General features: G+C 31.7%; 1 long non-coding RNA gene across 1 annotated transcript; it reads left to right on the top strand.

Annotated features, from left to right (window-relative positions):
- The first annotated feature begins 18,818 nt into the window (after positions 1 to 18,818).
- LOC140174494 (uncharacterized) lies at positions 18,819 to 19,555 on the top strand. The gene is made up of 2 exons (XR_011864043.1): positions 18,819 to 18,958; positions 19,196 to 19,555. It is a non-coding gene; the product is annotated as an uncharacterized lncRNA (long non-coding RNA).
- Positions 19,556 to 23,071: the final 3,516 nt, after the last annotated feature.

Genomic DNA, 23,071 nt, shown 5'->3' with positions numbered 1-23,071 from the left:
CTTCTTCCCATTTTGTTGAGAAGATGAGTGTTGATACAAGATTGAGGTGGTACTTCCTTGGCAATCTCATTTGATACATCAATACCAACATAATCAAAGACTTTAGACCATAGGCAAAGGAATCCTAATCCACCATTCCTATCCTTCATCTTGAGCCTAATCATATGTTGTACTATAAAGTATGGCCAATTAATCTTAATCCCATTTATCATAGCCCACATGACAATCAAATCTTCATCATTTACATTCGCATGCCCGGATATTCTAGGTTGCAATACATAGGTGACTAGATATAACAAAGTTCTATGTTCCGCACTCATTGAATTGCAACTAATTTTGGAGTGAGCTCCTTGTACAAGGTTGAACAAATGCATGGCATTTTCCTTTGAATAACCCCATTCATCAATTGGGGTTTTACCACCTTGAAACAAGTCACCTTGATTTGGCAACTCCCAAATGGTGGCTAACTCATCACCATCTAGCCTATAATCCTTTCTTCCTATCTTGAAGAATAATGTGAAATTTGATTCATCTTCCTCATCAATCTCAATCATGAGTGTACTATAGGCTATGGCAACTAAATCCGGATAATATTTACTCTTAATTTGAACAAAATCCATGAGGCCTTGTTGAACTAGAATAGCCTTAAGAGTATCAAACTTATGAATGACAAGAAGGGTCGGATCCAAATACCTCGGAGGAATTTCCTTTCTTCCGGCGAGCCTTGCCTCATAGAATTGAAGATCTTCATTAGAAGCAAAGTACCTTGCCAAAGGATGATTATTTGGAGGTGGAACCACACTTGAAGAGCCTTTTGACTTCTTCATGGTTCTCTTGATTCTAGGCATTGTGGATGATTTTATTTTATGGGTTTTGTAGAGGAGAATGTGGGGACTTCAAATATGTAGTTTGTTTGTAGTGGGTATCAAAGTTTTGTGAGTTGTATGAAGCTATATGTGAGCTTGTTTTGGAGGTTATGGAGGTTTGAATTTGGGGATATGAGTTGTGAGGTTGAAGATGATGAAAAAGTGGGGTTTTGTTGCTCAAAAATGCCAAATTCACGTGTTTTTGTGCAATTTGGTCGTGTTTGCATCGATGCACATAGCACGTCGTGTGCTTTGCATCGATGCAAAGCTTGGTTGCATCGATGCAACATGCATCATTTTGCCCAAAATCACCAAATTTTCATCCTTTGGTGGTTCTTTCTTCAATCCTTTGAGTTCCATCATGTATACACTCACTTAAACCATTATAAACTTCAATTTGTTGATCCTCCATTGTTTATAATCTTCAAATTCTTCAATCTACCTCAAGATTAATCACTCATTCATCAACTCATAAACCTACAAAACAATGGCTAATTGGATATCTCCAATGCTTAAGTTAGTAAGAGATACAAAAATAGCAATATAACTACAATGAATTCAAACAAATCATATTAGATTAGAATCCAAGATACCAAGTTCATTTCGGATGTTAAAAAAGCTTTCTTTACATAAAGGTTTAGTGAAGATGTCCGCTAGTTGTTTACTAGTTTCGACAAATTCAATAACCACATCACCCTTTTGAACATGGTCTCTTATGAAGTGATGTCTAATCTCAATATGCTTGGTTCTTGAATGTTGAACCGGATTCTTGGTTAAATTTATTGCACTAGTATTATCACATTTGATAGGAATGTGATCAAGCATGAGTCCATAGTCCATAAGTTGTTGTTTCATCCATAAAATTTGGGCGCAACAACTACCGGCGGCTACATACTCGGCTTCGGCGGTAGACAAGGCTACACTTACTTGTTTCTTACTATGCCATGAAACAAGAGAGTTTCCTAGCAAGTGACAAGTGCCGCTGGTGCTTTTCCTATCCAATTTGCAACCGGCAAAATCGGAATCGGAATAACCAATCAAATCACAAGTGGATCCTTTCGGATACCACAATCCAACATTTAATGTTCCTATGAGATACTTCATAATCCTTTTTACCGCACTTAAGTGAGATTCCTTAGGATTAGCTTGGTATCTCGCACACATGCATACACTAAACATGATATCTGGCCTACTTGCTGTTAGATAAAGTAATGATCCTATCATGCCTCTATACTTCTTTACATCTATGCTTTTACCTTGTTCATCTTTGTCAAGGTAGCAAGTAGTGCTCATTGGTGTGTCCATTGCCTTAGCATTGTCCATTCCAAATCTTTTGAGCAGTTCCTTGCAATATTTGGTTTGGCTAACGAAAGTTCCTTCTTTTCCTTGTTTGATTTGCAGACCAAGGAAGAAGTTGAGTTCGCCCATCATGGACATTTCAAATTCACTTTGCATGAGGTTGAGAAAAACTTGCAAAGTGATTCGTTAGTTGAACCAAATATTATGTCATCGACATAAACTTGTACCAAAAGGATATTTTTGTTTTCAATCAAGATAAATAAAGTTGTATCAACCTTCCCTCTTCTAAAACCCTTTTCTATTAAAAACTTGCTCAAACGTTCATACCAAGCTCTTGGAGCTTGTTTAAGACCATAAAGAGCTTTCTTGAGTTTAAAAACATGATTAGGATTTTCATAATCCTCAAAACCGGGAGGTTGTTCAACATATACTTCTTCTTTAATGAAACCATTAAGAAAGGCACTCTTAACATCCATTTGATAAAGTTTGAAGTTATAAGAGGATGCAAAAGCAAGTAGCATCCTAATTGCTTCTAATCTAGCTACGGGAGCATAAGTTTCGTCATAATCAATGCCTTCCTCTTGATTATAACCTTTAGCTACTAATCTAGCTTTGTTTCTAACAATTGTACCATTTTCATCGAGTTTATTTCTAAAAACCCATTTTGTTCCTACAATTGTTTGATTACTTGGTTTAGGCACCAATTCCCAAACGTCATTTCGTTTGAATTGGTTAAGCTCCTCTTGCATTGCCATAGCCCAATGTTCATCATCAATTGCGGACTCAATGGTAGATGGTTCAATTTGAGAAACAAAAGCACTATATGCAAATAAATTTCTAAAAGTGGATCGAGTTGTTACCCCTTTCGAAACATCACCAATGACGTTGTCTAGAGGATGATCCTTTGAAGTACGCAATCCTTTGGAAGTGCATTTATTTGTGCTTGTGATGGTTCAATTTCTTCAACTTGAACGCTATCCTTTGTTGAGCTTGTAGAGGCTTCATTTAAATCTTTTTCTTTGTCTTCACCATTCAAATTTAGTGAATCAAAGTTTTCTACATTTTCATCAAAATCTTTTCTAGCACAACAACGGTTAGTTTCATCAAAAGCGACATGAATACTTTCTTCCATAGTCATGATGCGTTTATTATATACTCTAAAAGCTTTGCTAGTTAAAGAGTAGCCTAAGAAGATTCCTTCATCAGCCTTAGCATCAAATTTGCCTAAGTTATCTTTTCCATTATTTAGAATAAAGCATTTACAACCAAAGACGTGAGGTGGGAAATATTTGGCTTTCTTCCTTTGTACAATTCGTACGGTGTTTTCTTAAGAATAGGTCGAATGATAATCCTATTCATAACATAACACGCGGTACTAACCGCATCCCCCAAAAGTACTTAGGAATATTAGCCTCATTGAGCATAGTTCTCGCCATTTCTTCACAAAAAGTTTCAAAAAGATTGTTTTCAAATTCTCCACCATGATCACTTCTAATAGATGATATATGCAAATTCTTTTCATTTTGAATAACTTTGGCTAATCTTTTGAATGCTCGAAATGCATCACTCTTGTTTGCTAGGAACAAGGTCCATGTAAATCGAGAGTAATCATCAATAATAACTAAAGCATAGTAATTGCCACCAAAGCTCATAGTCCTAGAAGGACCAAATAGATCCATGTGCAAAAGTTGTAATGGCCTTGTTGTTGAAACAATGTTTTTGGATTTAAAAGAGGCCTTTACTTGTTTTCCCTTTTGACATGCGTCGCAAAGGACGTCTTTTCAAAACGTAGCTTTGGTAAGCCAATTACTAACTCTTTAGAGACCAACTTGTTAAGATGGTCCATGTTAGCATGAGCTACTCTACGATGCCATAACCAAGTTTCATCATTTTTACTAACAAGGCATTTCACATCATTTGAGGAAACTTCATTTAGATTAATCATGTATACATTGTCAACATGGTGCCCAATTAGCACAATTTCATTAGTGTCTTGCCTTTTTATCAAACAACATTTTGAATCAAAGGTGACTAAGTTTCCTTTGTCACAAAGTTGGCTAACACTAATGAGATTATGTTTGAGACCTTTGACAAGTATAACATTATCTATGGAGGTAGAAGGATTTTTACCAACTTTTCCAACGCCGATTACTTTGCCGGTGTTGTTGTCTCCATAGATCACGTTTCCTCCGTTTGTAGGCTCTATTGCGGTGAACTTTGATTCATCGCCGGTCATGTGTTTGGAGCATCCACTATCAACATACCAATTTGTATCCTTAGCTCCAACACGTACCTACAAAATAATTAAAATTGGGATTTGGGTACCCAAGTGAATTTGGGTCCTTGATGGTTAGTATGAGCATAATGCCCATAAGGTGCCCATCTCGTATCTTGACTACGAAAGTTTATATGTTTAATTCTAGTAAAGCATACGGGTGCTATATGACCTACTTTATTACAATAATGACATATGACATTTGGATTATGCATCCTATGCATGTTTCTAAATGGTTGCCTAGGTTGTTTCCTAAATGCAACATCTTTTGATCTATATGCATTGTGATTATAATTTCTAAATGAAGCATGTTGAGGAGGATGTTTAAAGGCTTCATTCCTTTTAGGCATGCTTGCCTTTTGGGCTTGCGGTTGCCTAATAGGAGTTTTAGCATTTTTAAATTTTCCTTTTTCAAAACCAAACCTTCCTTATTATGAACATGCTTTTGGTTTTTCAACATTTTATCTAAATTCTTTGAAGATTCATTGAACTTAGCTAAAGTGTTCTTAAGATTTGTAATTTCATTTTCATGCATTTTACAAGATTTGTATGGATCACTACTTGTGCTACACTTATCTTTTCCAAGATTGATATTCTCGTTTTTCAACATCTCATTTTGTTTTAAAAGATCCATATTCTTTTTCTTTAGGAGAGAATAATCTTGGGTAAGTTTTGTGTACACCTCAAGTAAGGCATCATATTCATCTTGTAAATTAAAAGAAGTGAGTTGTCATCACTAACCTTTTCTTCGCTTGCCATTAAGCAAAGATTTGCAACCTCGTCGTATCGGAGTCGGATTCATCCTCGTTCTCCCATGATATGTATGCTTTCTCCTTCTTCTTAAATTTCTTGTTTTTGTCCTCCTTTTGAAGTTTTGGACAATTGGGTTTGATGTGTCCTACTTCTCCACACTCATAGCATTTTGGTACCTTTGTTTTGCTCTTGAAGTTTTTCTTCATTGCAAACTTATTGAATCTTTTTAATAAGAGTGCAAATTCTTCATCTCCTTCTTCTTCATTATCATCACTCTCTTCTTGCAGTGATGTTGTTTTAAGGGCGAGACTTTTCTTCTTGCTTTCTTCACCTTTTTGTCTATTTAGCATAGTCATTTCATAGGTGAGAAGATTACCTCGTAGTTGATCAAATGTAAGTTGATCATAGAGCCTTCCTTCCACAATGCGTTCACTTTGGAGTTCCATTTTGGTGTAAGGCTTGTAAGCACCTTGGTCACAATTTGTTTATCATTGTATTTTGTGCCAAGCATGCTTAGATTGTTGAAGATCTTGGAGAGTCTTTCAAGAGCTTCTTCAATGCTCTCTTCATCTTTCATTTTAAAATTTTCCCATTCATGAACCAACATAAATACCTTTGATTCTTTAACGTGGTCGGTTCCTTCGTAAGTGATTTGAGTTTATCCCAAATCTCTTTAGCGGTTTCACATGTAGAGATCTTCATATAATCATGCTCGTTAAGTGCACAATGAATGAAGTTGATGGCTTTATCATTCATTGCCACTTTCTTCCAATCATCGTCACTATATTCATCTTCTCCTTTCGGTACTTGCTTTGAGACGGAGACTTCTCCTTCTTTAGCGCTTGTTGTCTTTGTTGGAATGTGATTTCATTCTCAATCACTTTCCAAATTCTCACATCTTGAGAACAGATCCAAATTCTCATCTTATTTTTCCAATAAGAGTAATTTGTTCCGCTAAAAGAGGAGGTCTAGCGGTTGAGTTACCTTCGCTAGTGTTGTTGTTGTTAAAGCCTGTGCTTGCCATGATCTTTTCCCTTAAACGGTTAAGTCTTTCAAAGGGTTAAGCTCTGATGCCACTTGTAGAACCTATGCACAATTACTCAAGAGGGGGGGTGAATTGAGTATTGCAACAACAATGAATCTTTTTGCGAAAGTTAAAGACAATATACAAAAGTGTTATTGTACTAGTATTTTTCAAGAGCTTAACTCAATTGCTAAGCATTTATAAGGAGCTTTTACTTTCCAATAGACACTAACTCAAATAAATTGATCAAGCTTTTCACCAATCGGACTTAAGCTACTCCTTAAGTACTTACGAAGCTACTTTTCGATCACAATTTATTTGCTCAAAGGTAAAAGACAATAATATTGAAGAGATGAGTTTGGAGAGATGCAAACGCTATTTAGAGTGGTTCGGCACAATCCTTGTCCTACGTCCACTTTCTTTCTCAATCGCAATTGAGAAGTTCCACTATTGCCAAGCTTCAAGGTGCTCGCGCAAAACCTTTTACAATCCGAGTCCTTAGTTTCTAACACCTCACGGTATATGATCACCACTCGTATACTAACCCACTCCACTTAGAGATACTTTCTCTAAGATTTGCCTTGAGTACTTAGTATACCTCTTTGGTATCCTCACCGACTATAGTGTTTATAACTCTTGACTCAACCTTGGAGATCACACTCCAATTTACAAAGTGTACAAGACAACAATTCTCAAAGAATTGTTGAGATGAAATGAGTACTCTCTAGAAGAGTGTATGATTACAAGTTTAGCACTATTGAACCAATTGATATTGCTCTCTCAATTGTGTATTATAACACCTTAAAAAATGTGTAGAATGAAAGAATATGAACAATATAGTTTGCAAAAATCAAGTATTTGAAATAAGGCTTCAATCCATCTATTTATAGACTCCCAAACCTTAGAAATGTTGGGGAGTTAATGGGATGGAGCCTTTTTGTCAAAACTAGCCGTTTTTTATGTTTTTGAATTATTTGCATCGATGCATAACACTTTGCATCGATGCAAATGTGTCTTTGAAGCTGAAATTTGAATTTTCAGCTAGGTTGCATCGATGCAAACATCTTTGCATCGATTCAACAAGTCGTCGCATGCTTTGCATCGATGCAAGACGAGTGTGCATCGATACAAACCTTAAAGAATGGCTTAAAATCACTTTAAAATACTTAGGATTGATCTCAAACTTGTTGGAGTCAATTCCTATGCTTTTGTACCTTTGAAAACAAGTTTTAAACCATTTGGCTAGCATCGAATTGCAAGATGTGCATCAAAACATTTTGTGAGTGTGTGTTGAGAGATTTAGCAATTGGTTCTTAACAAGAAGTTACCTAAGTCCTAAGACACTATACTTGTCTTCAAATGTTGTGGACTTGAGTTTCTTGTTGTTGTTGTGTTGCTTTCAACTCTTCATTCCTCAACGTTGAATGTTGGTTGATCTTTCAACATGCTTGTTCATTCAAGTTGTTTGTTGGTTTGTCTTTCATGTCGTTTGTTGGTTTGTCATTCATCAAAACCTACGAATACAAACTTCACATACAAGCAACATGATTTACAAATGGCATGACCACGTAGCAATAGTTGGCTTTGGGTTGATGAATGATGTTTTCTCCTGGTCGGCTCATACATCGGGATTTGATTATATCCCGAGTAGGCGTCCATGAATGACAAGTATTGGTACCCCGAGCTGGAGTCTACTAGGTATCAATACTTGGTAGGGATAAGGGTCCTTAGGACATGCCTTATTTAAGTCGGTATAGTCGACGCACATTCTCCATTTACCATTCTGTTTTTGACTAGCACTACATTGGCTAGCCATGTTGGGTACTTGACCTCTCTAATAAAGCCGGCTTCCAGGAGCGCCTGTACTTGCTCTTCTACTATTAGGCTCGGTCCGGGCCGAGCTTACGCCTTCTTTGTTGTACAGGTCGGGACCCTGGGTAAACCGAGAGCTTGTGGACATGAGTTCGGGGTTAATCCCAGGCATGTCAGAGGCCTTCCAGGCGAAGAGGTCGGAATTATCTTTTAGGAGTTTAGCCAGCCCTTGTTTTAGGGTTTCCCCTAGGTTGGCTCCTATATAAGTGTTTTTCCTTCCTCTTTTCCGATCTGTATCTCCTCAGTTTTTCCCCACGGCTGTGGTCGCAGCTCTTCTCTGGCCCTTGTGCTGCCGAGCTCTATAGCGTGGACTTCTTTGCCCTTTCCTCTCAGATTTAGGCTTTCATTGTAGCATTTCCTCGCCAATTTTTGATCCCCTCTTACCGTTGCTATTCCCGCTGAGGTCGGAAATTTCATGCAGAGGTGGGGAGTGGATACCACTGCTCCGAGCCGATTAAGGGTAGTCCTGCCAATTAAGGCATTATAGGCTGACCCTTCATCAATGACTATGAAGTCTATACTCAGAGTCCTTGATCTTTCCCCTTTTCCAAAAGTGGTGTGAAGGGGCAAGAATCCTAGTGGTTTTATTGGCGTGTCCCCTAATCCATATAGGGTATCGGGGTAGGCTCTCAACTCTTTCTCATCTAACCCTAACTTATCAAAAGCTGGCTTGAAAGAATGTCCGCCGAGCTTCCTTGGTCTACTAGGGTTCTGTGGAGATGGGCATTGGCTAGGATCATAGTTATTACCACTGGATCGTCGTGCCCAGGATTACTCCTTGCCCATCTTCTTTTGTGAACGAAATAGTGGGGAGGTCGGGTGACTCTTCCCCGACTTGGTAGACTCTTTTGAGATGTCTTTTGCGAGAGGATTTAGTAAGCCCCCCTCCCGCAAATCCTCCTGAGATCATATGGATATGCCTCTCTGGAGTCTGCGGCGGTGGTCTCTTCTATCCATATCGTCTCGCTTTCTCTTTCCATGGCTGTCCGACCTCTCTATGAGATATCTATCAAGCCACCTTCTCTAGCCAGCTTTTCTATCACATTCTTGAGGTCGTAGCAGTCGTTTGTGGAGTGACCATATATTTTATGGTACTCGCAGTAATCGCTGCGGCTCCCCCCTTTTTTATTTTTAATGGGTCTAGGGGGTGGCAGTCTTTCAGTGTTGCAAATCTCTCTGTATACATCCACTATAGAAGCTTTCAGAGGAGTATAGGAGTGATATTTTCTTGGCCTCTCGAGACCGAGTTCTTCCTTTTTCCTGGCTTCCCTTTCCTTCTCTTTAGTTGAGGGAGGGGGTCCAGGTCGCCAACTCAGGTCCCTTAACTTGGCATTTTCCTCCATGTTGATGTACTTTTCAGCTCTTTCTTGTACATCACTTAGAGAAACAGGGTGTCTTTTAGATATGGACTGTGAGAAGGGACCTTCTCTGAGCCCATTGACTAGCCCCATTATGACTGCCTCCGTGGGCAGGTCTTGGATCTCCAAACATGCTTTGTTGAACCTTTCCATGTAGGCTCGCAAAGACTCTCCGACCTCCTGTTTTATTCCCAGGAGGCTCGGTGCATGTTTTACCTTGTCTTTCTGAATTGAGAACCTCATCAAAAACTTCCTTGAGAGGTCTTCAAAGCTGGTGATCGATCTCGGGGGAAGGCTATCGAACCACTTCATCGCTGCTTTCGACAAAGTGGTCGGGAAAGCTTTGCATCGCGTCGCGTCGGAGGCATCAGCTAGGTACATCCGACTTTTGAAATTGCTCAGATGATGCTTAGGATTCGTGGTTCCATCGTAGAGGTCCATGTCCGGGCTTTTGAAGTTTCTTGGAACTTTTGCCCTCATTATGTCCTCGCTGAAAGGATCCTCTCCACCCGAGAGTTGTTCTTCTTGTTCGTCGCGGGAGTTGTGACTCTTGAGGGAAGATTCTAGCTTTAAGAGTTTTCTTTCTAACTCTTTTCGCCATTCCATCTCCTCTTTGAGGTACTTTTCAGTTTCCTTTTGCCTCTCCCGCTCTTGTTCTAACTGTTCCAGGCGGCTGTGGACTAACCCCATTAGTTCAGTTACGTGGGATGGTCCGCCTTTTTCTGATTCGCGTCCGTCCGAGGAATTTACCTTCGGGTTTTTTACCCCGGAGGTGCCCTCTCTATGTTGATTGTTAACTTCCTGGTGTAGGGCTAGGTCCACGTCGTTATTACCCGTGTCCAGATTCTCTTGTTCGGAATTTGTTTCCACATGGCCTTCTTCGTGGGATCTGTCCGCCATCAGTGGATGATCTCTCGGGTCCCTGGCAACGGCGCCAATGTTACGGTGGGTAACCGGAGATTAACTGAATGGACGGCGTTGGCTGGCCCAAATGTATGAAGGAGGAGGTTTCCGTATGAGTATGCAGCTCAGGAGACTCCGTCCGACTTGTGTTCGTGAGTGAATGGGGGGTGGTACCTGCAAAGACACTCCGATGCCTAAGTCAGCAAGGGTGTTAGCAGGTCTAGAGAGTATTGGGCTTAGAGATACCTTAGGGGTGTCAGTGTATTTATAGTGGTGAGCCAATAACCACCGTTGGAGTAGTGCCGTATCTTTAGGGTGTTAACCGCCCAATTATCTTGGGGAGGTTAATATATGGCTTTATGAAGCGGTTAGAGAGATTTTAGGGGCGGTTACTCATTTGAATGAGTGTTTATCTGCCAGCTAATCTCTCGTCCGACTTCTTTAGAGCAAGTCGTGGTTGATACCGACTTCTTACGCGAAGGTCGGTACTTAACTAGGCTTAACCCTTCAGATTAGGCCTTTTATTTGGACCTGAGCCTTTGTCATTGGGTCAGGGTATGAACAAAAGTATTGTCATTTAAAGCATTTATTTATGTATTAGGATATTTTATATTTATTAGAGTCTATCAATACTCTTGATTTATATTAGCGTTTGATTTTTATCTAATAAAATCTAATGACTTATATAAATGTAGCCCATTCAATAAATACATAATAGTTAAGCTCGTTTTAGACATATCCGCCACGGTCAAGATAATGATGATGACACTTTCTTATAAGCATCAAGTAATTAGTTTTTGCTATCTAGCTAGCTAGATTTTTTGTGGGTATAGTACGCCAAACTGGTGGAATGAGTATAAGAAAACGTATTAAACTTGGGTGCTTAATTAGTGGTACCGTTACGCGTACACCTGTCGAGTTTTCACTCACTAATTAACTTGTGTTATTTCTGAATAATAACCAGTATAGTTAAATGGTTTTTAATTATAATAGTTTATAGAAAAATTTTTACTTCTCTCTTTGACAGATATTAAAATGACGTTCTATTTTTTAATAATATCTTTTTAATATTTGGTAATATCGTAATATCAATACATAATACTAAACATAATTTTACAAGTTTTGTTTAATATTTTTTTATATTTTACTATTCATTTTACATGAAAAGAATTTTTTAATTTAATATTAAAATAATATATATTGATATCGTGATACTAATAGTAAGATATAAAAAAAATTGTTCAAAAAAACTTTGGTAAAATCATAATTTAGTAACTAAAAAATTATTGAAGGATGTTTTAGTAAAAAAAATAATTTAACTATTAAAAAATTTTAAAGAATATTTTGGTTAAATATAATTTAATTATTAAAAAAATAATTTATTAAATGATATTTTGTTAGACAAAATTTAATCACAAAAAATAAAATATTTTTTAAGAATTTTTTGTAAAAGATAATTTTTTTTTATAAAAATGAGTAAATTTGATGTTAGTAAATACAAAAATTTTCAAATGGATTAATTTTTTTTAAAATTATAAAAAAGAATATATATTTTACAAATAAAGAAAAAAAAGTGTTATTTTAACTTTTTTTTTAGAGAGAAGAACAAAATTTTTCCTAAACTATAATAATGTATTAAATGATGAGGTTGACAATTTTTTTTATCGGCCTTATAAGTTATATAATAAATGGAAGGGTAAATAAAAAAAGGACTAACTGAGAAGTGGATTCAATATTCAATATTTATAGAAATTTACTAATATAAAGAGAAAAATTGAACAATATATTAGGCCTATATATTAAGCTTTAATTTCTATGAATTAATAAGTCCTGACCTGTATCTAGTTGTCCCTTTCGCTCGGTTTAGTGTTGATAATGTATAACTTTTGTCCACAAATATTGGTGGATCATATAATTATAAGAATAGAAAATAAATTATGTATATGCTTTTCAAGATAAAATGCTTGAAAGCTCAAAATATAAAATAAAGATAATTATTCAAATGAAGATAATAAAAATATTTTTTTATAAAAATATTTTGTTTAGAAGTATAATTTATTTATTTAGTTATATTTTAATAAAGATAATATTTTTATAAATATTAAAATTTAACTATTTAATTCATTATTTAAAAATAAAAAAATATTTTTACATAAAAATAATTATAAATTTTTTATTGTAGTATCCACCTAAAATAAATATGCGTTAAAAATTACGTTCACGTCAAGTTAGATTATAGGGTGCCCAATAAGTTGTGAACAACTTTTGCATGCTAAGACCCATTCAAAGAGCACGTAGCCACAAGCCCACAAGCCCACAACCAAGCTAACATATAATGATTACAAATGTGTGTATATGTTATTTGTCATTTAATTTATTGAGAAAATATTTAATTTAGTTCTTAAGTTATATTTGAGTTTCAATTTAGTTCTTAAAATTTTAATTGCCTTAATTTAGTTTTTAAAATTTTTAATTAACTCTATGACGAAAACTATCGCAGAGACTACTGTGATTAAAATTTAAAAAGTTTAAGTACTAAATTGAGGAAATTAAAATTTTAAAGATTAAATTGAGACTCGGGTGTAACTTTATGGACCAAATTGAATATTTTTTCTAATTTATTATATTCATGTTTATTTTGTATGATGTAAAAGAAATTATAAATATGTGCGTTTTTGTTTTGAAATTAACAAAATGTACAAAATTTAATACATTGGTCAAGGCCAAAAGATGTTAATCCTCTAAATTTTTTAATATCAATATCAAAGTAAACATAGTATTTTTTATCGTGTAATAGTAATCTCTCAACCACAAAAAGTAAGAAAATACCGTTTCAAAAACAACAATAGTATAGTATACCATGCAAGGTGATTTACCATGATTAAAACCATGGTTAAACTTTAATAAAATTATGACTAATATACGTTAGTCAGGAAAAAAGTACCATAAATATTAAGGGTATTACATTCTCATTTTGGTAAGATTTTGGAAATATTGGTCACTATTTTATGAACCGTGGAGATCTTTACATAATCACAGTTTATACAGTATTGTCCATGCTTGTGACTATGGTTATATGTTGTTAAACAAAGTGAACAAAATTAATTTTTTATAATTTATGACTAATTTAAACAGACTAGGTTTTTAATTACATTTTTTTTCGTGACTAATGTTGATGAATTTTTTAGTCACACTATTTTTATGGTTAAATTATATTGTTTTATCACAGTTAATTTGTATTATTTTACAACTTTTTTGTCATAATTAACTTAAAAATTAATTATTTTTACGAATTTATAACTTTTACCGTAATTTAATCGTAGCTAATTAAACAATATTAATATTTTAAAAATATACTTTATATATTTAAATTAAGAGCCTCATAACTATTACCATAATTTTTATAGCTACAAATTGGATATATATTTTAGTTCGTACATAATTATAATAAATATAAAAAACAAAGAGAGACAACACTAGAAAAATATTATTTATAAATATAAGAAAAAAAATATAATAGTTATTCAGTACTAAAACTTTACATAATAACAAATAAGTTATTTTTAATATAATCTAAGCTAAACTATATTTAAAATTAAAATAAAGATTAGAGTGAAATTCTTTTTCGATTCCTATTCATTTTTATTTTAAATAACTTGTATCCTATCGATTAGAAAATGACAATCCGATTCTTATCTTTCACTTCTATTAGACATATGATTTTCTCTGTCAAATTTTTCGACAAGTCTTGATGGAATTTGATGACATATCATATTGGACTCTATGACATAGCATCAGTTCTTCTATGTGAACTATAACCATTCGATTAAGATAATAAAGTCCCCGTCAAATCATCAAAACGACGCCGCATTTGGGGAGTGTAATCAAACATTTGTCTCAACTTAAACCCCAAAAAATCTTCACTCCATTCTCAAAATTATAGAAAACTCTAAGGAATAAAAACTTTTTCCTCTAAAACATTGGTGATGAAGAGCTTTAGTGAGACATGGTTGTGACGACATTGTACAGAAGGAATGAAGCTACTAATTGAGACTTTCATAGAGTATAGGTGGTGTGGTTGTCGCTTTCGTCAAGGTAAAATTTGTTTAATTATTTTTTGAATGGTGTCCAGCGATCCCAATTTTTATATAGTAGTACTTAAATCATATTAAAACCAAGAATGAAAACCCACCTACATGATAGTAGCAGTAATCAAGAAAAATTCTCTTTGAATTTTTTACTTTCTTGATTCTTGCATCACAACATACGGTCCACATTTATATCTAGGGTGCGTGAATTTTTTCCTCCTACTACTTGCACCTGCCATCGTGATCGAACCCATAAAATTTATACTTTTTCTACTTTCAAGATGTCACTGATATGTTGAAGATTGCTCTACATCACTCATGATTTTCTTCTTCTCCTGGAGTTAGCTTCTTCTGTTAGGTTTAGAAATGAAAACACTCTCCAAATGCAACATCATTTTGGTGATTCGACAGTGACTTCATTGTTCTAATCAAATAGTTGTAGTCCACGTAGGAGAAGTGACACCACGTCATAGAGGCTAACGTGACATGTCATCAAATTTTATCAAGACTTGTTAGAGAATTTGACAGAATGGCTCATATATCTAATGGAGATGAAAGATAGGGGTCAGATTGTTATTTTTCAATCGATAGGGTGCACATTGTCTAAAATAAAAATGGACAGCAGGTGAAAAGAAATTTTTCTCTAAAGATTATAAAATGAACCACCTAAGAGCATGGCATATCATTAAAAAGAGGAGGTACTTAATCACCATACTTGGATAATAGAAATTTATGGAGTGTTGCCAACTGAGTTTTCATTTCTTCATATCTATCTTCATCTTCAACCTGCTTCTCTAAATCTAGCACATGTTGCTGAGATATGTTGTTGGAGATTCTACTAGTTGCATATCTAAAAACACATTTAGATTTGTCAAAATTTGTTGGATATATAGTATTACTAAAATCACACACACATCCTACATGCTCAACACCAAACACCTTTTCAATTACATCCTCTGGATGAGCTAACACTGGAAAAGAAACATCTTTAGTAGTGAAATTTTGTACACATTACTTTAAATGGATATACAAAATTATATAATCATCTAAATTCCATTCTTATACCATAATCTGTGCTGAAAATGAGCTATGATATTATTTATTTGCCATCTATGTTTATAAGAGACATAAACATGATACTACATATCTAATATTTGTTTCGTAAGACAAATTTTAAAATGATATAATTATAGATGCTTACACACTAAACCATATAATTTTTGTCTCTTTAGAATAGTAAGATACAAATTTTTCAATGTGGACATAGATTGTAACCATTTTTTTTATAACTTCACCTCTAACAAATTTAAAAAATTTCTAAATTTGCCCTCCCTTCTATCTCATCCCCTCCCAATTCACCACTCCCAGGGACTCTTCCTTCTCCTCTTCCACATCAAGATCCATTGTCATCATTGTCGACACCAACACCGTCACCGTCACTTCTCTCTTTTTCTCTTCTTCTTCATATTCGTCTATCCCTCCTTTACCTTTTTTCACCATTTTTGCCTCTGCAACAAGATTCGTTGCCACCTCCTTTGCGTATTATCGCGTGTTTATGCCATAGATCTGTGCCTGTCTTTGCGTGCGTTACCTTCACTACTGTCTTCTAGATCTACCTTTCTTCCTCTCCTTCTCTGGTCTGCCTTAGTCTCTTTCTCTCTTTCATACCATTGTCTTCTTCTGCCTCCACCTTGTTTCCCACTACATCTTCTCCTCTTTAGTTTTCTGCTATTTTTTTTATTTTAATGTATGTTTGAATATTTATTTATTTGAATTTTAATTAATATTTGTTAGATTTTGTTGTTTTGTTTGATTGAATCTTTTTATTCGTTTAAGATTTGTAAATAACAATAGAAAAATGGTAATAATCACCAAAAAGTCCAGAAAAATCACTAAAATAGAGTAGTAGTAGTGGTAATAATAATAAAAAAATGATAATAAAAGTATTTTTTTTATTTTTTAGATAAAAATAATAATATTAATTTAAAATTTATCTTTTATTTAGGTACTAAATAATATAAAAATTTTATGTTTTATTATATCTATGTCATATATATATTATCTTTAATATTTATATTCTTGTGTTCATATCTCAACTCATACATATATCAAATACAGCCCATGTGACATACTATTATAAGAATCTATACACAAATCATATGTTCATATCATCCTAGCTAAGTTTTCCCCTAACTCCTTACAATCGTACTTTTGCATATCTTTTTTTTTTGTTATAGTATTTTTGCATATCAGACCCTTCCAAACACTTATAAATTGGGTTTTTAATTGGGCCTTCACCCCAAACAGAATAATATTCTTATGTTCTTTAATGATTCAGTCAAAGAACATATATAAGAGATTAAGAGCTCAAGGACACAGAACATAACATTGGAAAATAATGATACTTATTTGTAAGCTACTTTAAAAGTTTTTTTTCCTTTTTTTTTAAATTTAAATTTAAAAAAATAGACAATTTAAAATGGGGGGAAAATAAGTATCTCATCACATCTTATCACATATGTTGGAGAATCGAAGGGCATTTCTACTTGATATTTATAAAACTCATCTCGATGAAGACTACGTGACTTAAAAATGCCTTTGAAAAGGATCTACTCATCAACTTGAAAGATTGTACCAATTTCATAAACATCATCATCTCACCTTACGATCCATTTTGATTTTTAATTTTAGTAATATATAATAACTTAACTAATAAGTTATTTGTATCTTCCTCTCATGAATAATAAAATTGCACAATGGGTAGTATATATATGTTCATGAACATCGATCTAAAATACCGGTTAGCTTTTCTAGCGATACATAATAATATAATATTATTAATCATATTGTCTATATATAGTTTAGGAAGAATTTTAAGTGTATCAAAAATATCGGTGTTCTAGTTATTTTAACCGTTGATTTAAATTATAAAATATATAATATATATTAATTAAAATTAACGATTAAAATAACTGAAATACCGATGTTTCTGGTACACTTGAAATTTTTTTTATAGTTTATGCATATGAAAAATCATCAACAGCAACACCAAAGTACAAATATAAAACTGCAATAAAAAAGAACATAAAACGGACTTTAATCACATAATTAGATCATAAATATATATATAGGTCATTCAAATTCTTCTTTTATAAAACAAAAAACAGAAATATTTTTTAAAAATATGGACTAATAAACATACTCACAACAGAGCCAAGCCAAATGTGACGTATCTTTTATAAAATAAATTATCATCTACTTCGATCGGATATTTGTAGTAAATTTTTTTTATTCTTTTTGTTTGTTGCTGTCTGACGGAATGTAATATCAAATTCTTTAATGCTGTTAGATTGTTGACTTTCAGTGCCATATACATAATTATTAGTTGTCCAAACTTAAAAACGATAGAACATTCTTCATCATATATTATTTCACCATCATAATGAATGGATAATAATGAATACATTGACATGATAGAAAAAAAATACCAAGAATGAAAATAAAGGTGGAGAATGAAATTATGGTTTTGAACTTCGTTCTTTAGCAGGAATACTTTTATTTTAAAAATTCAGCCTGAAGTTCGCTAGGATGCGACGAACTTGCCCCAAATATCAAAATAAAAAATTGTATTTGAAAAATTAAAATTTAAAAATCTTGTTTAAAAAAATAAATATTTTTTTATTTTATTTCAAAAAAAAAAAATCCTACCTTCGAAGCATGCTGTGTGAAAAAAAAGTGAAAATACACCGGATATCTTTGTTTAACTGTTAGTTTTCTTACAGCCTCCAATACTTTGGTAGCCTGTTAGAAAGATGTGGGCATGTCTCTCCATTGTTGTCGATATAATGACAACATAATGAGTAAAGGACAGGGCATTATAGCCACAACCTCATAAGGATCACTTTTTATTTTTATTATTGAGATTTTGGTAGTGTTTTTAAATAATATAAAAAGTTGGTGTGTTCTTTTTTATAAATAATTACAAATTTGAGAATTAGATTTGTAAATTTAATTTTTTTTATGTCACAAATATGACGGTTAGATTTGTGATTTTTATTTTTTTTTAAAAAGAAAAATACAAATCTGAAGATCAATTTATTATTTAAATTAAAATAAAAAATTTTAAATTTATATAAAAAAATATATCAATTAACCATGATATTAAATTACACATCATTTTTTTTTTCTATTTCTAAATAAATTAGCCCATAACCATAAGGATTTGCTACCAAGTCATATACATCCAACAAATTAAAAGAAACCTTGTAAACCCTGAAAATAGTCTTATGTTCAATTGAATGACAACATAGTGAGTCATTGATAGGACATAAGATATGTCACAATTATCACTCAATAATCATTAATCATCATATAAAGGGAAATTCTCCTAGGCTCGAAAAATCATTGATTTTTTAGGGAAGATGATTTATCTCAGAGGAGTGAAACTGAGAACACAAAGTAAATTGTTTTGGAGTTTGGAATGCCATAATCACATGCATTTATGGTTATGCTTGTATATGGTACATATTTTCGAATTTTAATTTACCTTGTGTTCTCAGGTCACCCCTTTGAGCCAACTTGTTTAATTAATTAATCAAACAACTATAAAAACAAAATTGTCAAATCATAATAACAAACACTCCTCACTACACTACACTTTTTTTACAAAGAAGTGAAGAACTGCCACTCATTGTATTTATTTTAATCATATCTCCTGTTTACATTTCCGAATCTGAAGAAATCTTATTGCATTGCAGGAATGAAGGTTTGCTGTTTTGGTCTATTTTAGGCAGAAATTTCTGGCCAATGAATGAAGCTGGTGCAGTGGATCCGAGTGCGAGGAGTCTTTCCATTATGTCGCGGACTCACATGGTAGTTGCGATTTGCGAGGAGCTGTGGAAGAAAATGGAAGAGAGGTTCAACCTTCTGCCACCGCCTCTTCCTCTGTTGCCTCTGCCTATTCTTCTGTCTACAATACAAGGAACTTAGAAACAAAATTTTGAGAAGACAAAAATTTTAACATAAAAGTTTTGTTAGATGATTTTTTTTTATTTTTATCTTTTTTATTAGATAAATTTTTTAATTTGATTTAATTGTTAGATAATTTTTTATTTTTATTTTTTTGTTAGATAATTATTTTATTTGATTTTATTTTATTTTTTAATTTTGATGTATTGTAAAAACTAACAAAAATTCACCTATTTTAAGTTATAAAAAATTATTTAAATTAATTGAACTATTTTTTATTTTTTAAAAAAATATTACTAAATTTTTTTTAGAAAAATTTAAAAAAATTATAATCTCTATTATTTTAACTAAATTCCGCCCTTGTCTGTCCAGATCTGTTTCCGCATTTACTATTATCATTCAAAACGCAACAATGGATATCGCAATATTAGCACAAGAAAATTATCACATGTTCACCAACAAATATTGAAAATTTGAAATATCATGTTCATTGTTATGAATAGATTGTCAATTTTACTTTTGTCATTTAGTAACTATTGTAATGACCAAATAATCCTAATTGAAGTATTAATTTTTCTAAAATAACCAACTAAAATATACTGTTATTGGCTTGAAAAGTCCTATAGCAATTCTTTATTTACTGGGTCACAAACTTGCATTCAATATATTGGTTTTTTTATATTTTTAATATATTAAATATAACAAAAATAAAAAAGTATAATTACACAATTAAAATATATTTTTTAAATATAAAATAGATAAATATGTATAGTTTTGACGATAAAAAAGGAATGTATTAAATAATTTAGGTTTTATACTAAAATAAAAAATTTATATTTATCAAATTGTTTCAAACCAAAATTTATTATGTATATATTTTTTTATAATTTATATAAATTGTTACAGAATATATATTAAATGTACTATTTAATTTGTTCATAAATCATATTTTATTACCATAAATCGTTAAGTTTATTATATTGTCTTTTAATACATAAATTGTGCTATTCTACTACTATTTAATTACTTTTGAATTTAATACTGTCAATTAATACATAAATAATAATAATAATAATAATAATAATAATAATAATAATAATAATAATAGGATAATAAATTTTTAAAATTGTACATAAAACCTACTAGTCTAACACAATTTACGAATAAATAACCAAAAATTTAATACATCGAAGTTTATTGAATAAAAATCAAACAAAATATAAAAATATATATTAAAAAGACATTCCTAAAAAAAGTAACATTCATAAATTTATAATAATAACAAAATATTAAATATAATACAAAGTTTAAGTGAAAAACGTAAAAATCATTCTAATATATATATATATATATATATATATATATATATATATATATATATATATATATATATATATATATATATATATATATATATATATATATACCAATGCTTCATTTTTAAACAAAATTAATTAAAAAATACTATGATTTCTTGTAAATTAATATTTAAAAGATATTTTTCTTTAACTAATTAATATTTCTAATATGTTTGACCATACTTGTAAAATAGAAAAAATTTCATTATGTTCGTAGGATCTTAATTTAAAAATAAATCGTAAAATTGTTCTAATAATAATACTTGGTATCATAGTAGTTTGTTGTATTATAGTGTTCTTAGTCCAAACAAAAAATTATACACCCAAATATAACAAAAAATAATTAGTTTTTATGAAAAAAATAATTAGACAGATTACAATACGTTTAATAAAGTATTAGTTTGTGAGTAATTATAATATTTTTATTAATTCTGTCAAAAAAATACAACATTAACATTAGGATCAAAATTTTCATATATATATATAATTATTTTTACCAAATGTATTATGATTTTTTTTTCATAGGACGATTTGTACATTATTAATTCAAACTTTGTATTATCATTTAATATTTTGTTATTATAAAAGTATGAATGTTAATTTTTTTTATAGGAATGTTATTCATAATATATACTTTTTATAATTTATTTTATTTTTATTGAATAAAATTTGATGGGTTAGATTTTTGGTTATTTATTGTATATGAATAAATATCTAAATTGATCTTTAAAGAATTTTAGATTGAATACTTTAGTCCTTAATTTTTTTTTAAAAGTCCTCATTTATTACTCTCATCATATAGATTTGTCTTTCTGTGGTTTATTTTAAAAGAATTTAATTTGTTTTAGAGTGTATTTTTTGAGAACTTAACTATTTTATAATAAAATTTATTAAAAATTTATTTGTTCAACAAACATATTGATTTGAAAATTTAATTGAAAATAACAAAAGAATCAATTTATCGTTTAAATCTTTTGTAATCTTATTTATCATTCATATATTTTAAGGTTATTTTTGTCGGCAATATAAATTTTAGGATCCTATTTTATAATGTATTCTAAAACACAAATTGGATAAATAAAATGGTTAAAGAAATTGTGATATTTATTGTTAAAATATAATTATGTACAATTTATAAAAGAAATTTATAGAAATAAAAAAAGTCTGGCTTGCGTGTTATATTTAATTTTTTGTAAGAAAAATATTATTATTATTGTTAATGTTGTTTTAATTATTGTTATACTATTATTACAATAATTATAATTAATGAAAATGATAACTATAAATTAAAAATGTTTATTGTTATTTTTAAATGCCTAAATAATATTTTTTTATAAAAAAAATTATAAATGGATCAATCAACTTTTTTTAGAAAAACAAATCACAACTTTTAGAAGAGAATGAATAATCAATAAGCTTTTTCTTAATAAATTTTTCAATGCTTATTGAAAAAGAGGTCAGTCACACTAGTCTATCACAGTCTGAACTCATCCAACAAAGCAACACAAGTTAGCTATTCTGACAAAAAATAAAGCTAGCTAAAGATCGGACAATATTGTAATTTTATCTCTCTCTCTTGGTGGGTGAAGGGAAGGACAAATCTCTTCTTCACCATATTCATTAGTCAAACAATTCTACGTGCAAGATTCTCACTCAATCTCATCCTTTGATTTATTTTATTATAAATCTCAATGATTAAAAAGAATGGAACATCATGTACCACTAAAGTACAACGGTATATGTGAAACGCTTCCGTTAGTATAATATCAATATTCAGTTATTCACTAAAAAAATTGAGTGACAGATTTTGGGAAGGGCGAGGTATCAGAGTCTTGAACATACTCCAATGCTATCGTACTGGCACTCGAACTTACTCAACCTCTTCAACTAAGACTAAGTCAGTCTAATCCTCAAATACTTAGCCAGAAAGCTAAAAACACAAGAGAATACAAGAAAAATAAAATGTTGGTGGAAAGAACACTTTATTATTTAAGTGTTGATTACAAATGATTCATACATGATTCATACAGAAACTCTCACTTCCTATTTATAGTCATCCACCTCCTTAATGGATGGTTAGGATTAAATCTAATCGACGATCCGATTAATCATCCAGAACCTTCATTACAAATATCTATCCTACCATAACTTTCTAAATACTTCTAGATTATTCCATACTACTATTCATACTTCTATATTCATCCATACTCTTCTAGAATATTCTATGATATTCTAAAGTCTTCTAGAACCTTCTAGGATATTTCGAGATCTTCTAAGACATTCTAGAACGTTCCGAAACCATATAGA

The sequence above is a fragment of the Arachis hypogaea genome, chromosome 7 (assembly GCF_003086295.3).
Source record: "Arachis hypogaea cultivar Tifrunner chromosome 7, arahy.Tifrunner.gnm2.J5K5, whole genome shotgun sequence".
Lineage (NCBI taxonomy): Eukaryota > Viridiplantae > Streptophyta > Magnoliopsida > Fabales > Fabaceae > Arachis > Arachis hypogaea.
Note: the sequence above shows the minus strand (reverse complement) of the source record. Positions and strands in the feature narration are given on the sequence as shown.